At 41.8% G+C, this 6,441-nt stretch overlaps 1 pseudogene; it reads left to right on the top strand.

The window, feature by feature from the left end:
* The first annotated feature begins 5,407 nt into the window (after positions 1 to 5,407).
* Positions 5,408 to 6,203, top strand: LOC119273674 (annotated as a pseudogene).
* Positions 6,204 to 6,441: the final 238 nt, after the last annotated feature.

The following is a 6,441-nucleotide window of genomic DNA, read 5'->3' as shown; positions in this document are numbered from 1 at the left end:
GCCCCCTGCCTCGTGGGGCCCCCGAAGCTCCACTGACGTACTTCCTGCACCCATATATACTCACGTACCCTAAAACTTCCAGAACAGATATTAGATCGGGAGTTCCGCCGCCAGAAGTCTCCATAGCCACCGAAAACCAATCTAGACCCGTTCCGGCACCCTGCCGGAGGGGGAAATCTCTCTCCGGTGGCCATCTTCATCATCCTGGTGCTCTCCATGATGAGGAGGGAGTAGTTCTCCCTCGGGGCTGAGGGTATGTACCAGTAGCTATGTGTTTGATCTCTCTCTCGTGTTCTTGGTTTGGCACGATCTTGATGTATCGCGAGCTTTACTATTATAGTTGGATCTTATGTTTCTCCTCCCCCTCTACTCTCTTGTAATGGATTGTGTTTCCCCTTTGAAGTTATCTTATCGGATTGAGTCTTTAAAGATTTGAGAACACTTGATGTATGTCTTGTCGTGCGTATCTGTGGTGACAATGGGATACCACGTGATTCACTTGATGTATATTTTGGTGATCAACTTGCGGGTTCCGCCCATGAACCTATGCATAGGGGTTGGCACACGTTTTCGTTGTGATTCTCCGGTAGAACTTTGGGGCACTCTTTGAGGTCCTTTGTGTTGGTTGAATAGATGAATCTAAGATTGCGTGACGCATATCGTATAATCATACCCACGGATAATTGAGGTGACATTGGAGTATGTAGGTGACATTAGGGTTTTGGTTGATTTGTGTCTTAAGGTATTATTCTAGTATGAACTCTAGGGCTGTTTGTGACACTTATAGGAATAGCCCAACGGATTGATTGGAAAGAATAACTTTGAGGTGGTTTTGTACCCTACCATAATCTCTTCGTTTGTTCTCCGCTATTAGTGACTTTGGAGTGACTCTTTGTTGCATGTTGAGGGATAGTTATGTGATCCAATTATGTTAGTATTGTTGAGGGAACTTACACTAGTGAAAGTATGAACCCTAGGCCTTATTTCCTATCATTGCAATACCGTTTAAGCTCACTTCTATCATTAGTTACCTTGCTGTTTTTATAATTTCAGATTACAAATACCTTTATATATTATCCATATACCACTTGTATCACCATCTCTTCGCCGAACTAGTGCATCTATACAATTTACCATTGTATTGGGTGTGTTGGGGACACAAGAGACTCTTTGTTATTTGGTTGCAGGGTTGCTTGAGAGAGACCATCTTCATCCTACGCCTACCACGGATTGATAAACCCTAGGTCATCCACTTGAGATAAATTTTCTACTGTCCTACAAACCTCTGCACTTGGAGGCCCAACAACGTCTACAAGAAGAAGGTTGTGTAGTAGACATCATAAGCCACAATGCCCGACAAAAGGCAGCTGCCCCACAATAATATGTGCATCAAATTTTTATCAATGCCCCACAAAAAATGGCCGAACATGTTACGTACTCAATGTGGGGGTATAGATATGAAACTACTTTAACTATGGCCTAGACCGCAGAGCGAATTTATACTAAAAAGTAAGTGTTCAATCGACTCGTAAGGCAGAAGACACATGTCTTGCTACCTTGCCAATTACGTCATGCCAGATTATCTCTAGTCAAGATGAGCCCTCTGTTAAAAATGCGAGGAAAATCTTCACTCTTAGAGGAATTTTGAGCTTCCATAATTTCTTGTTATCAACCAAAACATCACAACGAACCATCTCCAATTTTATACCTTCTTTAGTTTTACTCAAGTGCTTTCATCCCTAGAGTAACTTCCAGTTTGTTTCCTGTTCAGCTCTATTCTACTTGCAAGATGATTTATTCTTAGTTCCTATTTCTTATTCTAAGAAGGATAAATTCGTAAAACTATATTTGGAGTCATCTGGTTTATCTCTTTTGCCTCTCTTTTCCCATGCATTTTTTTCATATTTTACAATTGCTATAGTTGAATCCATAAATATTTATTTATAAAAATCATGTATAAATAAGGCTAGGTACATAACCTTGACGAGTCCTAGATTGTCTTCTTATATGTTTACATTGAGTATGTCTGAATCGATTTTTGTTAAACAACACATATAGCGAATACCAAGTACAATAGTACAAGTGAGGCTTGGGGTTGAATCTTGATGAGGGGTAGATGGAAAGAATCAAAGAAGAACCATGCCAACGAAGATTATAAATGATTCATCATGAAATCTTTATGTAAGCAATATCCATTCACACCATAAGAATCAAATGTCTTGACAGAATAGTTATAGCCTTTGGAAACTTGCCTCAATTCACGACTTGCTTCCATGTCGGTTCTTGCCTACATGTTTAACAGGAAAAGCTTTGTGTATTAGTTCAATGTAAGGTCAACTTGAAATGGCTTTCACTAGGAGCCATGACAGATAGATAAGTAATTTTGTGGAGAACTAGCAAATGCAACCGCCGCCTACTTCCCCACCCTCTTTAAAAAGGTCCTAAGATTCTTTGTCGGTAAGGTGCCTTCTCCATTTTCAGGTTTTACGCTAGAATCTATGGCAATGAGAAGAACAAGAGTTACAAAAACTGGGGTAGGAATGTGTGCAAAAAAAAAAATAGTGAGCACTTAATTTATGTATGGTGTTATATCTGTCATGTTCTTCAGTATATACGACATAATATCTTCCATCTTCATATGTTGGATTGACTTGAAATTTGGACCACTTGATCTTCCACCCAGCCATGTGAAAATGCTAAGCTGGGGTAGTTCTTCAGGGTTGACGGCACTGTAACGAGCCACGGGATTATACCGAGTGGGAAGAATGTCATTATAGTACTTTGTGCTGAAGTTTGCCCCTTTCTCGTTGAGGTGTGCCTCGCATATGGATATTTCGATACGACATTTTTTTCTTGCTTTTGGTGTCAAAGATTCTTCTGTTCTCTCTCAGCTGAATACATGGAAGTGGCCATCGTCTTTGGCATGTTTGGAGGTTTCCTGAGTGTTTTTTAGGTTCATTGACGAGTATATGATCTTTGCCAAGTGTGTTCTAGGAATACTTGGCATACACTGGCTTTCACCAAGTATCTTCTTGTTTTCTAAGCATTTTTTAAAAGACTCAATATACATTCCTCTTTATCGAGTATCCATGTTTTGACACTCGGAATCCGTGATGTTGTGACCTGTGGTGCTGGTTGCGACAATACCTATATTTTGTACAAGTTAATGCTGATTCGACAACATGCTGGTTGTGACAATACCTATATTTTTTTACAAGTTAATGCTGATTTGGGAGCATGCTGGTTGTGACAATACCTATATTTTGTACAAGTTAATGCTGATTCGGGAGCATGCTTTTAACACTATAAACTTTGGCTTCTTGGGGAGCCATGCCAAAGCATCTTACAAACATATCACATGTCTAAGTTATGTACTAGATTCCATGTCAGGTGTTGTTGCCGACCATGGACTTAGTGATGTTAGTATCTCAGTGTTATTTTGATCCTTTCAAATTCCCTGTGTCTCTCATTTTTATTATCACATATGTTTTTATTGTGATCCTCTTCCTCTATAGAGAAATTGATAAACAATGGCTATGTGTTCAAACTTCAAGGCATGTAACGTGACACAATATTTTTATTACTTTTTGCATGGAATAAGTATGTGGACATTTTACCTCCTAAAACATATATTATGATGATCTCGCTTTCTAATTTTTTAAGGCAATGATCTTGGGAATCGATTACCATACATTCCTTATGGCATAACTACATCATTTGCGCCAATTGGTGCAACGGGTCACCTAGTATTACAAAAGATTGGATCACCCATCGTATTTGGCGACCACCACTCTCTTTCTCCCTTATCACTTCCACTTGAGCGAAATCGTAAATTAATTCAATTGGATGCATAAATGATGGGTATATTCACTCTAGTACATACTGCTGCTTCAAATAGAGAGCACGATCTTCTACGACACAGGCTGCTCTTGAGAAGCTAAATAGAGGGCACGATCTACATGACACAGGCTGCTCTTGAGAAGCTAATCCACATCTGCTCGGAAAATCATTGTGTGGCCTATCGTGTGTAATAGGCATTGCCTTGCTTTCGTATGCATCCATGAATCAATGCATTTTCTATAGCAAGGCCTGACGAGACATCCACGGTGACAAAACATGTTGGTAAATTCTTTCAAACCGATGAGGTCCCCACCTATTTTTTACGACCCGGTGAGGTCTCCGCTTATTTTTTTTATGACCCAGCGAGGTCTCCGCTTATTTTATTTTTTTTGCGGGTCGAGGTCTCCGCTTATTGATTGGCTGCAATTGTTACCTGGATTAAATAAGCCCATAATTCACCACCTAAAACGTCTATTACATCATCTATCTTTCTTATTTTTGACGTCAATGATCTTGGGAATAGATTACCATACATTTCTTCTGGCGTAACTCCACCGTGAGGTCTCCGCTTATTTTGTACGACCTCACCCACTTACTGATTCGCTTCAATTCTTACCTGGAATAAATATGTCGATAACTCACCACCTAAAATGTATATTGTGATGATCTAACTTTCTTACTTTTGAAGTCGATAACCTTGGGAATAGATTACCATACATTTCTTCTGGAGTAACTCCGCCATTTTCGTCAATTGGCACAACAAGTCATCTAGTATCACTAAAGCTAGGATCGCCCCATCATGTTTAGCGACCCCAACTCTGTTTCTCCAGTTTCTCTTCCACTTGAGAGAAATCTTAACTAATTCAATTGGATGCATACATGATAGGTATATTCAATCTCGTACGTATTGCTGCTTCAAATAGAGGGCACGATTTGCTGCTACACAGGCTGCCTCTTGAGAAGCTAATCCACATCTCCTCGGAATGTCGTTGTGTGTGGCGTATCGTGTGTAATATGCATTGCTTTGCTTTTGTATGCATCCATGAGTCGATGCTTTTACTAGTGCAGGGCCTGACGCGGCGTTCACGGCGACATAGCATGTTGGTTACTTTTTTCAAATTAATGAGGTATGCGCTTATTTTTTATGACCCGGTGCGGTCTTGGCTTATTTTTTACAAACCGGTGAGGTCTACGTTTACTGATTGGCTTCAAGTTTTCAACCGGGCAAGTGGATATTCTTTTTTTTTCCATACCTACCGCCCGCCAGACCATATTAGCCAACAACAGGTTGGTTACTTTTTTCAAACCGGTGAGGCGTCCGCTTATTTTTTTTTGTTCGAATTGATGAGGTCTCCGCTTCCTGAGTGGCTTGAATTTTTGGACCAGGCACATGTATGGGAATTTGCCCAGTACGTAAAAGTGGATATTCTTGTTTACCTATTGAAAGGAGAATAATAATGACTCTAAGATTAGGTGTTTAGAGAAGCAACCCATCGAGCTAGCTTGTGCACTAGTATAAATACACAACTCACGGTGACACAGCAAATCTCATCCATCATTACACACACGCACATCTTTCCTCCATTTCCTAAGGCATCATTAGCGATGGAGTACTCGCCAAAGCTAGCGGCGGCACTGCTCTTAGCTCTCGCGTCCGCCATGATCGTCACCGCCCAGAACGGGGCCGATGACATGCTGAACGCCCACAATGAAGTGCGCGCCGCCGTCGGTGTGGGGCCAGTGACGTGGGACCCCATAGTGGCGGCGTACGCGCAGTCGTACGCGGAGAAGCGCCGCGCCGACTGACAGCTACTACTCTCTCCGGAGGTGCGCCCATACGGAGAGAACCTTTTTCGGGCCGCTGGGGCCGAATGGAATGCGGTGGACGCAGTGATTTATTGGGCGTCCGGGAAGCAGTACTACGACCACGCCACCAACACCTGCTCCGCACCTACGGGTGAGTCGTGCATGGGATACCTGCAGTTGGTGTGGAGGGACACCAAGACCATCGGCTGCGGCGCTGTCCTCTGTGACGGCAACGCTGGCGTGTTTGTCATCTGCAGCTACAGCCCGCCCCCCGTGCTCGGGCAGATTCCGTACTAGGCTACGTACCAAGTATATATGCATGCGGCTATGCATGCATGCACGTAGCACCATGTTGCTTAAATAAATAATTAAGGGATACTCCTAGGGCTGGGCACTAATTCTCGGTCGATTGATGTCACCGATATGTGTGTGTGTGTGTGTGTGCCCAGAATCCCTCCTCCCTTCACTCCTGTATCGTTCCGGGCTTTGATTGTTATTGTATTTGTCCCGCAAGTTGTGATTGGCTTGTATTTGTTTGTATTTGAACTTGTTATTCCCATTGTATCTTGGCTTTGCTGTGGTTAGCTCTCTAGTTTAGTAGGAACCAGATAAAAGCCAACACAATATCACGTTTATCTTAAGTTGTGTTGCTAGAGAGCAAAACTTACATTTTTCTTATACTTTAGATAATCTGATTTCAGCAATGTATTTTAAAAATGAAATAAGAAAATTTCTTCTAGGGAACAAAGAAAAGTTTTTAGTGGCAGCTTATCGAAGGTTATTTAGCAACAATGC

This window comes from Triticum dicoccoides, chromosome 3A (genome assembly GCF_002162155.2).
Source record: "Triticum dicoccoides isolate Atlit2015 ecotype Zavitan chromosome 3A, WEW_v2.0, whole genome shotgun sequence".
Classification (NCBI taxonomy): domain Eukaryota; kingdom Viridiplantae; phylum Streptophyta; class Magnoliopsida; order Poales; family Poaceae; genus Triticum; species Triticum dicoccoides.
The sequence above is the reverse complement of the archived record's forward strand: the minus strand, read 5'-3'. Positions and strand labels throughout refer to the sequence as shown.